Here is a 13,689-nt window from a genome sequence, read left to right on the forward strand (position 1 = left end):
GGCATGGATTAGGTGGCATTACAAATACAGACAGAAGGGAGATAGTTCTAGGAAAAAAGAGTCAGAAAAATCAGAATTTGTGTGTTACCAGAGTCGTATGGAAGAGAGGGAGTTGAGCTCTAGACACTGCTAGTGACAACACAGAAATCAAGCAAAACAGAGGTAGAGGAGATGGCTAGTTTATCAGATTATTCTGTTCATTTAAATTATCTTTTGGAAATATCCAGTTTTCTTTTTTTGTCCATGTTCTATGTTAACTAAGATTTATTTTTCCTATTGTTCTTAAAACTATGCTTATTTAGAGATAACTTAGATTTCAACTATTCACCAAGGACTTATCCTATTCTTTATTTTTTAAAAACCTAAACAATAGAAAATTTTGAACTTAGAAGTAGAAAGAACAGAATAAGGAGCTCACATGTATCTATTACCCAGTTTCACCAATTTTTAAACCCATTAGAAATAGTTCAATATGCATCTATCTTTTGCTGATCAAAACTTTTAAAAATGGCACTTACGCCATTATAATAATACAACTTAAAATAATTCCTTTATATAATTGAGTACTAAGCCTATATTCAAATTTCCCTGATTATCTCAAAGATGTGTTTTATAGTGAGTTTGTTCAAAGCAGGATCCAAAGTCCATACGTTGGATTTGGTTGTTAGAAGTATCTTTTATTCTCTAACAATCCATACTTCTACTTTTTATGCCATGATTTTGTGGAGAAACTATCTCATCTAACTTAAAGAATATCTCGTTCAGGATGTTCCTAAGCGGTGTTGTGTTTTTCCTACTATAGGACATCGCTATATATAGTCCAATTGTTTTAATGATACTAAGATAGGTACCCCTGATGGGTATCAGTGGGTTCAGATGATGCTTCCATTATGAAGTTCTTCGTTGACTTTAACCCAATTGTTTTAGCAAACACTGATGACCATTGCCTAGATCATTGGGGGGTACAGCAGGATGCTTTTTGAATTCTATCACTTTTTTCTGCATTCACTGGTTGGAATTACCTACAAAGAACTTTTCCACATCAACAATTTGGTGACCCTGAAACACAGTACACACAGGAAAGGCAGGATAAATCTTTCATATTTTCCTTTTCAATACATTTTTGAGTAATGACTTGGTGCCCTAGCAACCTCCAAAGATGACCAATGAAATATTTTTGAAAATCATTATAAACTCAGGAATTTTTGTATATCTGATTCTTTTTCATGCTCAAATTGCCCCATCTTTGGCAAATGGGAGCCTCAAAGGTGGCTTTTGTGGCCTTTTGATGTGCTCTTCCATTTGTTTTGAAAGGCTTATTTCTTCCTTGACAGAAAATGGTGTCCCAGACTTACCTGTTAATTTCCTGCCCTGGACTTGGAATCAGGAACTTTTCCAAAGAGTTCTGGTTTCTCTTAGTGGGGAATGGTATTTAGAGACCAGAATCGGAATGCTTGTTGTGCATATTACTACTGAATTATCATCACTTCTCAGCCTTTTTGGGGACAGAGCAATGAAGTATGTATCTTTTATTTATTTTAAGGAAAAAAATAAATTCATACTGATATTTCCTATTCAAATGGAAGATTATGGGATTTTTACTTACTTTCTTTGATTTTATACTCTTATTTTAGTAATCTTACTGTTATTAGTAATACTGATGTTTTAGTATCTCTTATTTTTGAATCAGTAGCCAAGGTTCATCAGACGTTTAAGAAAACCTAGGTAGTGAAAACGAAACAATAAAGGGAATAAAAGAAAACGCTAATGCAAAAAGGAACTATAATTGATATCCTCAGAGACATAAGGAACAATACTGCTTCCGTGGAATTACTGCAAGAAAATCTTAACCTATGTTAAATGTGTTGTGAACTAGAGCTAATAAGTAATTATGGTAATATCATAGGAACCAAGTTTTTCACCAAAGGAGAAATAAGATACAAATATAAAATCAAGTAAGTTAAGTAAAAATCCTGTAACCATGAACTTAAATTGTAAATATTAACAGGAACTCAGTTTTTCTTCATTTTTAAAAATAAATATTTTCTCATTATTTACTTTGAAAAATTCATAAAACAATGACAATTCATTGGCAAAGACTATCCCTCATGCCCAGATGGTAGTCTCTAAATAACACTTCCTAATGAAAAGGAAGTAAGGATCCTGGGAAAAATACCACAAGGATGCAATGAGCCAAATCTAGGATGTGGGAAATTCTATAGAAACTTATGACCCAATTTCTCCTACAAATAAATGCCATTAAAAAAAGAGAGAGAGAGAGAGAGAGAGGAACCAATATGTATGATGTGTGGATCTTGTTCGGATTCTGTGGTATAATAAGGAATATATTTGGTCTTTGTCCATGATTATGTGATATTAAAAAATTACTAATTTTATTATATATGATATATGATAGTAGTATTGTTACCTTAAAAAAAAAAAAGAGTCCTTATCTAGGGTCCCTGGTTGGCTCAGTTGGTACAGCACGTGACTCTTGATCTCAGGGTCATGAGTTCAAGACCAAGATTTGCCTAGAACTTACTTTAAAAAATAAAGTCCTTATCTGCTAGCAATACATTCTGAAAGTTTTACAATTGAAATGATATGATATTTGGTATTTGCTTTAATACCAAGTACTCTAGATAAAAAAAAAGGGGGGCGGAGACATAAGTGAAACAAATTTGGGAAAATATTGATTAATATTGAAGCTAGGTGGTACAGGTTCAATATACTATCCTCTATTTTTTTGTATGTTTGAAAATAACATTAATAAAAAGGTTTAAAAAAGGACATTATTTAGAAACACTAAAGAAGTCTGAAATAAATGGAGAGAGAGAAGGATGCTTAAAAAGTAATTAACTCATTTAGTTAATTAAAGAAATACAAGAAGCATCAGAGAATCCAGCCCAAATCCCATGCCTCAGGGTCCAGCAAGGAGCAGGATGTGCCTGAAATTCTTCCAAAGTCCCAGTTGAGGGCCTGGACTCAGGCTCCAGATGTCCCTTGACCCTGGGGCCTTCCTTGCCTAAGGCAGCAATTTGTGTTCCCAGCCTGCTGGTTGGATACCCTTTGTGTAGCAGGCTACACGTGCAGCCTCATAATTCTCAGAGCCCTTCCGGACATGCGTGAATAGTTGTTCGCATTCTCCACATTCTTATGCAGATGACATTGCACAGGGTGGAGATTGGGGGCTGGGGCAGCTGATTAAGAAATCACCAAAGGCAGCTCAAGAAAAAAAAAAAAAACCACCTCCCTAAGGGACACCACAGGAAACCAGCATAGTCTCACATGCCTTTGGGTTTGTTCCTTTACGGTGGTTGCTGGGTGTGAGCCTAAGGCCTAATGCCGGGTCGTGTTCTCCAGCTTCCATCTCCCCCACCAGCTGCTGTTTCCCTTCACTCCCTTTCCTCCCACCCAAGGTACAGGAGGACCTCGTTCCATTTAGAGAACTCCTAGTGTTTCCTGGCGGCCAGCGATGATTCATTTTTATTCCCTTGAATCTTCTCTATGGCCAGAGCATTGTTTTCCATATCCTTCCCATCCCCCAGGAGAGAACAAAAGGCCACATTTGGTCTTCTGGCTGGAGTCTCTGCTAGATAGACCATGACATCCCACACCTTGGGCTGAGGGTTCCTCCAGCTCCCTTAGATTTCACAGAACATTTTGAGATAAAGTCTTAACAGTAGGATACATTCAATTTCCAGCTGAAGCGTTGTATTATGTGATTCATCTGTTCCCGAATATTTCCAGTCATCGTCATGAAATCTGGCCTCTACCCCTGATGCAAACCCGTGTGTTTATAAGAAGTAACCTAAGTAACCTACCACATTTTCAGAGTTGAAATCATGCTTCCTGTCCCATGAGTTTGTAAACTCAGCAAGACAAAATTTTCTCTGTTGCAAATCAACCCTACTTGAAAAGTTGGTATAGTTGAAAAAAGTTCTAAATAAAGCAGGTTTAAATAAGAATTTCGTCTTCACACTTCTACACCAAACTATGGCCAGATCAATGGGACCTTCGGTTGTATTTTATTTCAACTTTGTAATCTCAAATGGAGCCACAATCATGTTAGCAAAATTGAAGGATTAAAAAGTGACCCAAGTCATCCAGAATTAAATATGCAGCAGAGGACAAGTCAGATTCCCAGAATCACAGAAAGTTTGCAGTAGATAGACTTAAGCCAGCATCGACACTCTCTTTTCACAGATGAGAAAACTGAAGACCGAAGAGAGCTACATTTTGCCTAAGGTAACAGCGGTAGTAAGTTGAAACCAGGTTCAAAACCAAGTTTACACCAAAGACTCATAATCCATTGTCTCACTCATGTCAGCTTCTGAGGTGTCCTCCTTGCTGGTCTCTTCTTGTCCCTTCCAGCCGTCCTCCATACTGCTACCTGCCACCGCCACCTTCTCTATAGCTTGCCTCTGATCATGTCTCTCCTGGCCCAGAACTGTCCCATCATTCTTGACTGTTCCACTGACATTTCAGTGGCATCTCACATTGCATGTGTGTGCCCTTCCCAGACCACATGGAGAAGTCGCTACTCCTCAAGCAAGCTCTGGGCTTACCTGCATCTTTTCCCATGCAGTTTTCTCTACCCAGAAGATTCTTCCTCTTTGTCTTTACCAGACAAGATCCTCTTACCTTTTAGAGGCTCAGTTCAGATGTCACATGCTCCACAATATTGCTAAGTGAAACCTCGTTCTCTCCTCTGGCTCCCTGTTCTGTACAGTGCGGATCTCCATGTTGGTAGATATCACATTCCATCTGGTGTAACACTGGAGTTAATTATCAACATTCTGTTTTTTCCCACTAAACTACACATTCCTTGAAGTCAAAGACCAGATCTTACTTATAGCCCCAGCAGAGATATTTCTCACAGTGAATATCAAAAATGGTTTTTTATTGACTTGCGTTGAAACCTACTATCTTTGAGAACCCACCAGCATTTAGTGTAGACATGCCATTCTGAAGAGCTGAAATTAAGTATTTTATATGTTTCTATCCTTGATGTTCTCAAGTATAACAAAGGACATTTCTATCTCCCACGTGTCATGAATAAAAATAGGAAGGATTCGTTTTCTTTTCTTATTTCCTTAGATCACACTGAGCCAAAAGTTCAACTAAACATGTATTTATGGAACACTTTGTAACAATTGCCAGTCGTCCCTGTCTGTTATTAAAGAAAGTTACAAAACAGTAAAAGCCTTAGAAACTACCCTTGATTAGGAATCAGAAGACCTTGCTACTTCAGACTCTACCAAGTCTCTATCAATGTGACCTTGGACAAATCACTTAATCCCTATTCATCTTCCTCAGCCATAAAAAGAGCCATTCATAAAAGGTGGGTTCCTTCATGGACAGGGATGAGGTTCCTTCATGGACAAAGTTGTGGACCAATTCTGCAAACGTATATGGTGTGAGTCAAAGCAGAGATTCTCCAAGTGTCGTCCCATGACCAGAAATACTACTGGGAATTTGATTAAAATGCACATTCTCAAGCTATGCCCTAAATGAACTGAATCAGAAACACTGGGGCCTTGGTCTGACGAACACCAAGTTCTGGTGTTTCCTTTTCTCCAAGTGGATGGTGGGACAGGACCTGGGCAGGGGTGCCCCAGGGTAGTTGCCCTCTATCCCCACCAGCTCATTGTGCAGGCAGTCTAGAGGGATCTTTTATATCACTTCTAAATAATTCTGCTTACCAGGGGCACCACAGGCCAGGAATACCTAGCCTACTTTCCTCATAGAGGTAAGCTTCCGAGGCTCAGTGGACAAATCTTGTGAAAAATACTTTGAAAACTGGGAGGAGCCATACAAATGTAAATATTGTTCAAGTTGCCAAGTCTTTAGGGAGAAGTCTTATAAAGGAGAAAATGGAATAAATGGAAGAGACACTGGTGACATGATATAAACTACTCTCAGCTTCCAGAAAAATCATCATTCTGACCAAATACATAGCTTCCCTGCCTTGATTTTACTCTGCTTGTCTGTTTATACTTGGAACAAAGCTGTAACAAATGGACAGAGTGAAGACACGGCAGTTTAAAGGGAAGCCCAGGGATGCCTGGCTGGTTGGTAGAGCATGAGACTCCTGATCTTGGGGTTGTGCGTCTGAGCCCATGTTGGGTGTAGAGATTACTTAAGAATAAAAATCTCTACCAATAAAAAAATAGAAACAAAAAATAAAAGGAAGCCCAGTACCCCATGACCAGTATCAGGCTCCTTTCTCACTTGGCAGAGATTAAAAGCTCTGGGGCCCTCTTGAGGGTTCAAGGAAAAGGAGTACTATCTCTGATTATGAATCAGATACGATGTTCTCCCTATTCCCACAAGTCCGAGTCACTTGAATAAAGAATCTGAATCGTTTGCATGAGTTTGGACCCGCCATCTACCTCACCCAAGAATCCCGCTCTCCTCAGTCCTGCCGATCTGCGTGTGATACAGTTGGTCTTTCTCAAATGCAAAATCAACAGGCCTCCTGCATTTCTCCCCTCCCTCCTCTAACAAACTGCCTGTGGAGAACTACTTTCCAGCAGTGTAATGAGGCAGCAAACGACCTAGAATCATAAAGCCAGGGTTTTAGTTAGGCTTCTGCTAGTTGCTGTATGACTAAGGGTAAATCCCATCTTGACCTCATTTTCCTTGGGGTATTTGAGTGGACTGTGTTGGTATTTGAGTGTATGGTCTTTATAAACTACAAAATATTTACAGTGTAAGGTGATAGAATCATACTGCTGATAACAAAGCCACTTACAATGATCTTGACCAAGATATTTTGTTTTCTAAAGAGGAAGGTTTGTAGACAAAGAAGGAAGCCAAGTTTATCTGTAGTAATTAAATGACAGGGAGCAAATAAAAATATCCTATCCCTTTGGGGCGCCTGGGTGGTTGAGTCGTTGAGTGTCTGCCTTCGTCTCAGGTCATGATCCCAGTGTTCTGGGATCGAGCCCCACATCAGGCTCCCTGCTCATCGGGAAGCCTGCTTCTCCGTCTCCCACTCCCCCTGCTTGTGTTGCCTCTCTTGCTGCCTCTCTCTCTGTCAAATAAATAAATTTCAAAAATCTTTAAAAGATATTCTATCCCTTGAATGTCTATTGAAAACATGGTAGAGTTAGTGGTTGTTGGTTATCAGAGTCTTGTATCTCTGCTTGTACATTCAGTCTGCTTGTGCTCTGTTGTTTAGGTTGAAGGACGTGAAAAAAAATCCAGCCTCATCCAGATAAGTAGTTGGAAAGGGAAAGGTATTTCAACAGATTCTCAGACTTGCTTGTGGCTCTTTTTACTTTCTTCCTTTTATTTTGCAGGGGGTGGGTGGGTAATATGTTTGTTTCTTTTTTTTAAGTTTATTTATTTATTTATATTTAGTAATCTCTACACCCAACCTGGGGCTCGAACTCACACCCCAAGATCAAGTGTCACACGTTCTGACTGAGCCAGCCAGGTACCTTGCCTATGGCTTTTGAGCTTTTATACTACAGGTAACTACCAAGTGTTAGTTTCTTAAGGAATAGTAACAATATAGAATTTGAAACTTTTTTGTACTCTGTTACATTGAAATCCATTGAACTATCTTGCACTTTGAACAGACCTTTTACCCATGCATAAGGTAATACAGTGGTTCGCTGAGTTATACAGATCTCCAAATTTTTGATGCATTTAATTACACAATATAAAACACCAAATTCATCAATATCGCCACCATGATCAAATTAATCAGAAAAGTCTTCAAATATGGAGAACCCACGAAACTCACTGTGTAGATGCAAATTTTCTGGATTTCGAATTTTCACTTGAAAGCTCAAATTTTACCACAAATACTGGCACAAATACTGTTAGGTGCTTCCTTAAAGGAATAAGCTCCCTTTATTTTTGAGAAAATATCTGCCAAATACTGAAGTTTGAAAAACCACAATTTGTTTGCCAGACCTTTTCATTATTATTATTATTATTATTATTATTATTATTATTTTTAAGTAAAAACGGTGTTGCCAAAAAAAAAGGGCCTCCTCTTCAGGCTGCACGAGTGTTTTTCTTCAAGATGATCATTCAACCACCATCGTTTCTGCACTGTTGGTGCTGGTATCAACCCAGAGAAAGAGGCAAATAATGGCTTGATATTGGGGTGCCAATACTTTGACTTCATGGGCTCTCTGAAAGGGTCTCAGTGACCCTCAAGAATCTGGGAGCCACACTTTGAGAATCATTGCTCAACCTTCGTGCTTCAAAGGTTGCACTGCAATTTCCTCTAACACCCCCCTGAGAGAGTTAGCCTGAAACAGACCATACACAGAGAGAAAGCTGGAAAAGAACCGGGGAGGCCAATATTCCACTGTTCCGGGAGCCTTCTGACGAGAACTTTTATCTTCTTCTGCCCCCTAGTGGTCAAGAGTCAATACAACAGTTGGTTACCCCCAGGACTCTTCTGTGAGAAGGAGAATCGGTTTTCTCCTTGCTGTGGCAGGGGCAGTATTTTAACGCCATACTTCCCGCATTCACGTCTAGATCCAAGTGTGTTTGATCCTTTAGTGACTAAAACCCAGGAGAATAAATTGTCATCCTGATATAGGCTGAGGATAGGGACTCTGGTGAAAATAACTGGTCCGCTTAACTCTCAGAGGACTGACTCCCTGCCACCCCTTTTCTCCCAGGGGCCTCAAGGCTTGGCTACCTGTATCTGTGAAAACCTTTGCTATCTTTTCATTGAGGAGCAAACAATAGTCCTAGAGTTTTTCCTCTTAGTTTTCTATGCTCAAAGCAAGTTAAAAAAAAAAAAAAAGGATTCTAAGTGTCTTCCTGTGTGGTAATAAAGGGGAAGCTGACCTAGGATTTAAAAAGCTGTCCGCTATTCCTCATTCTGTTTTCATTGAGATCTCATGGAGAAAGACACACAGAGATGTTCTAATACCTGCCCTCTTCACACTTCATGGTGAATTGGCAGATGTGGATAGTTGAGAGAAGCCTGAAGACCAGGGTTAACAGAGGTGTCCATGTATCATTGAAGCTGGTACTTAACAGCAGACCTGAGGTGAAATGAGGGACAGGGGAGAAGAAGCAGGACCTGGGGCAGGGGCCACAGGCAAAGAGAGGAGCAGAGCCCTGGGCCTTGGGTTTTACCCTACCCATATCCGTCTTTCTCCCCCTCTTGCTAAACTACCTGTGCTGAGGTGAGAGCTAAAGCAAACCACTTCCAGGGCTGAGGGGAGCTGTTGTGCACAGCCCAGAGAAGATGGGGAGAGAGAAAAGGGAAGACACGTCATGGCGGTCAGGTTGGGGGTGGAGGGAAGCCATGTGCCTCTGGTCTTCAGAAGCCCATGAAGCAGAGTTATTCATAGGTAAGGAACTAGGGTGCAAAGCTGAAGGTAAGCTGAGAACCATAAGTAACAAACTACAAAGGTGGAGACAGAAATTCAGAACTCTGCGAGGCTGAGCTGAGTTAGGAGGGAGTAAATACGAAGTGGGAGCCGGGGACACCTGAGTGGCTCTGTTGGTTGAGCATCTGCCTTCGGCTCAGGTCATGATCCCGGGGTTCTGGGATTGAGCCCCACATTGGGCTTTATGCTCAGTGGGGAATCGTTCTCCCTCTCCCTCTGCTTCTCCCCCTGCTTGTGCTCTCTCCCTCTGTCAAATAAATAAATAAAAATCTTAAAAAAAAAAAAAGAAGTGGGAGCCAATTGGAGTCCTTTGTCCAAGCTTCTAATCCATTTCACAGAATGGGAATTCTTCACAGTGATGTTCACGTCAAAGGCAGGGAGGGACTGAGGGAATCCCAAATCCTTCCTGTGCTCCTCAGTGCCCGGCTCCTTCTGGTCCCTGCACATTCTCCCACTGCCTCTCCGGGCTCCAGCCCACCTGGAAATGCTCTAGCAAACAACAAATTATTCCCCCAACTGTTATCACTAGTTTTCCGGACTGGCTTCCACTGCTCCACAGTCTCTGAAGAGTGCCCCCCTGTGGTGCTCTCTGCGCTCACCCCTCAGATGCCACGTGAGTTGTCCTGACCACCGAAGACAGGGCCATGGACACACGCTCCCACCGCACCCCACACCTACCCCTAGTTTCACACTCATGGCTTTATGCTGCATACCCTTGTCGGGTCAGCGCTGTGCGGCTGGGACTGTCCGCACTCCTGTTGTATTCCTGCCCCCAGTGCAGTATTTGAAGATGGCAGGCCCACAGTGAAACCTTAGAGTGCTCTAGGATCCAGCTTTTGACTGTGAACTCTTGGATCACTGGAGTACACATACTTCTGAGGAATTCTTCTCATGCTTGCAGACAGCTCAACAGCTCCCCCTCCTTGGAGTCTTCCCTCCCTGAGGTACCCATTCCCATTAATACTTGCCTCTTTCTCTGTGATTAGAGCCCCTTACTTGTACTGATGGTAGCTTATAACTAACTGGCCTGCTGGAGGTTTAGTTCATTTTATGTGGATTTGCCCCACGGAGTTCAAGCTACTTGAAGGCAAAGGACACTTCCAGCCCTACCCTCTCCTAGTTTACCTTGCATAGAAGCCACTGTAAAATATGCACTAATTTCGTGTTTTTCTCTTGGAAACAAGGACTTTGTTGCTACTGGCAGGCTGGACTTGAATGATGTCATATAAAGCAACACTTCCAGTCATAATTCTCAAAAAAGATTTGACCTAAAAAAGACATTTCGAGTGAATTTTGCTAAATTAACCTGTTTATTTACTGACTTTCATTGTAATGTCAAAGATGCATTCAGATGGAAAATATTTTTACCTCAAGGTGAAGCGGAGGTTTGCTGTAGTAGGAAACTCACAGATGTAGAATCAGACAAACTTGAGTTTAAATCCCACCTCTGCTCCTCATTCTTTAAACAAATTACTTAACCTAATAATTATTGCCAGGCTGGCAGAGAGATCAGGCATAGGAACTATTATTATTATTGTTATTATTAGTGAGCAGTGAGCAGACAAAAATATTCCGTAAGTAATAAAATATGAAACTGAAGTATGCCCAGAAGCTAGGGATAGATAACTATTTTTGGAGTCCTCTTTCAGTGACAAAGATGGAAGCTGAATTCAAACAGGATAAGCAGAAGAGAGAGCTGTTCAGTCACCAGTCGGGGGCTCTGGTGTGTGTGCTGTTTCGGGCACAGACGGATCCAGAGGTTCAGATCATCTCCCTGCAGCTCCGTCTCGCTCTCCATGCCTTGGGCAGGCTCTCTCCCAGCGTAGGTAAAAGGACTGTCAACAGTCCAGCTGCTCACCCCACGAACGTTGCAAACCCAGAGGGAAACAGAAGTGAGTCCCTGTGGCCTGGGATGAGGAGGCACTAAGTCAGAACTCCGTGGCACGGAGAAGGGCCATTTCCCGAAGCAAAGCTGGGTGCTTTTACCAGCGGAGGAGAGCATATGCTGAACTGGCAAACACAAGAGATGCACACTAAAACCAGCCTGAATTAATTATGTTTCAGTTGTTCTCTGTTTTCGAGGCATGCCTGGAATGTTCTACCTTCTTATCTCCAAAGATCTTGGAGATATTCAAGTTCCTGGTGCCTTTCGTAACAAACGCGTAAGTATGAATGATGGTAATAATGACTAACATGTTGAACTTACTACGTGCAAGTTGCTGTGCTGAATGCTTTAATAGGTTATCTCCTTTCGTCCTCCCCACTTCCCACTGAGGAAGACGCTGTTATCTCCTTGATTCAGATGAAGACGGAGGCACAGAAAAGTCATTGCCCAAGGCCGGGAGTGAAGTCAGAATTCCAACCCCGGGATTCCCACGTAAGAGCTTGCGCTCCTACCCCCTGCCACACCTGCACCTGACCACGTGAGCGTTATACCATCTGTAACTTACTGTGCATAGTTCTTCACACACTGGTCTCCAGCATCCAGCAGTAACTGAGCAGAGCAGATACGACGTTAATATCAGTTAATAGAGAACGGAAGTAGTGGTGAACTTTTTATCATTGCCCCTCCAATGATTGTAAAACGGCACTGGCATCATGCATGTTGTTGGGGGGGGTCCAAGACTTAAGTGAGGCAATATTTACAAAGCAGTAAGGGTGGTGCCTGACACACAATTAGCTGTGGCGGCTGCTGCTGTTGTCATTGTCAGGCTAATCAGCTGTGTTTGCGTCTAGCTCTCCCGGGGATGGAGGACCTGGACAGGACCGGGCGACTGTGTGCACGGAATCCCTCCGCAGACGCATTGATCTGTGACAAGAGGGACGCCTGAACATCTGGTCTTCCTTTTTTGTTTTCACGGAGGAGTTTCTCCACGGCCGGGGTGCTCCAGCAGATGCCTGATGGGTGTTCCTGAAGGGCCAGACCCCCGAGGGTGGGGGAGTCCGGTCCAGCTCAAGTAAACATGTGCGAGCGGTGTTCTTCACCCCTGCAGCCTTCCGGAGCTGGTCAGTGCCGGTCAGAAGCTGTAGGTGAGATTTGGGAGAAAGCTCCTACCCTCACAGCCATTCCCATCACCGATATCTTCCTCACGCTGATTTCCGTTAGAGAGGAGGACAGCTGGACAAGCGGAGTTAGCTGCGTCTTGGAGCGGCACCGGGAGTCGGACACTGTCTAGTGCAAGGATTCTTTTTTTTTTTTTTTAAAGATTTTATTTATTTATTCGACGGACATAGAGATAGCCAGTGAGAGAGGGAACACAAGCAGGGGGAGTGGGAGAGGAAGAAGCAGGCTCACAGCAGAAGAGCCTGATGTGGGGCTCGATCCCATAACGCCGGGATCACGCCCTGAGCCGAAGGCAGACGCTTAACCGCTGTGCCACCCAGGAGCCCCAAGGATTCTTAAGTTCTTTGTGCCCTGGCCCTTCTGACAGTCTGGGGAAGTCTGTAGACCCCTTCTCTGAATAGCATTTTCAAATGCATGTTTTAAAACAAAGAAAACCAATGATGTTGAAATAGAGTTACTAAAGGCATTTTTTTAAATTGTGGTACAATATATGTGCTTCTTTATTAACTCATAGCTACCATCATGTCAAAGTCCTGATGAGAGTTCATGATCTTTGAAGAGGTGTGCACCAACTGTAACGTGCGCTGGAAATACCTGTGTCTCCCCTGGCGAGAGCGTCAGACGCCCTACTGTTGCTGCTGCAGTGTGTCTCCTCTGCTCCTAAGGGAAGGAAATGCCTAATTTCAGCCTGAGGTTACTGAAAAGAAGTATTTTTTTTTCTTATCCAAGATCAATGACCTTTGAATTCTTCTCTCCAAACAGTCCATCTCCCTAGGCTAAAAACAAGCAAACAAACAACACTTGCTCCAAGAGCTTAAATTAACAATTTACTGCAAGAGGGGCGCCTGGGTGGCTCATTTGGTTAAGCATCTGCCTTCGTCTGCTCAGGTCATGATCCCAGGTCCTGGGATCCAGTCCCACATGGGGCTCCTTGCTGCGCGGGAACCCTGCTTCTCCCTCTGCCTGCAGCTCCCCCTGCTTGTGCATGCTCTCTCTTTCTCTCTGACAAACAAATAAATAAAATCTTAAAAAAAAAAAAATCTACTGCAAGAAACTGATGTTAAGAACTTGAATAGAAAAGGATGGGAAAAGGGGAAACCCTAAGACAGTGGTCTCACATCTTAGAAACTAAGAGATCTGGAAAGCTCACTGATAGTGGAGGCTCTCCCTCCACACATTCTGGTTCAGCAGGTCTGGGGGCGGGGTCTGAGATTCCTCCCAAGGTGCCATAGCTAGCAAATGGCTCTGCTG

General features: G+C 42.5%; 1 long non-coding RNA gene across 3 annotated transcripts; it reads left to right on the forward strand.

Annotated features, from left to right (window-relative positions):
• The first annotated feature begins 11,402 nt into the window (after positions 1–11,402).
• Positions 11,403–13,371, forward strand: LOC117797223. 3 transcript variants are annotated; one of them, XR_004622142.1, is made up of 4 exons: positions 11,403–11,536; positions 11,677–11,797; positions 12,111–12,404; positions 12,953–13,371. It is a non-coding gene; the product is annotated as an uncharacterized LOC117797223 (long non-coding RNA). The 3 variants fall into 3 exon arrangements; XR_004622141.1 differs by having other exon boundaries at positions 11,677–11,751; XR_004622140.1 differs by having other exon boundaries at positions 11,482–11,536; positions 11,615–11,751.
• Positions 13,372–13,689: the final 318 nt, after the last annotated feature.

The sequence above is a fragment of the Ailuropoda melanoleuca genome, chromosome 20 (genome assembly GCF_002007445.2).
Source record: "Ailuropoda melanoleuca isolate Jingjing chromosome 20, ASM200744v2, whole genome shotgun sequence".
In the NCBI taxonomy this organism is placed as follows: domain Eukaryota; kingdom Metazoa; phylum Chordata; class Mammalia; order Carnivora; family Ursidae; genus Ailuropoda; species Ailuropoda melanoleuca.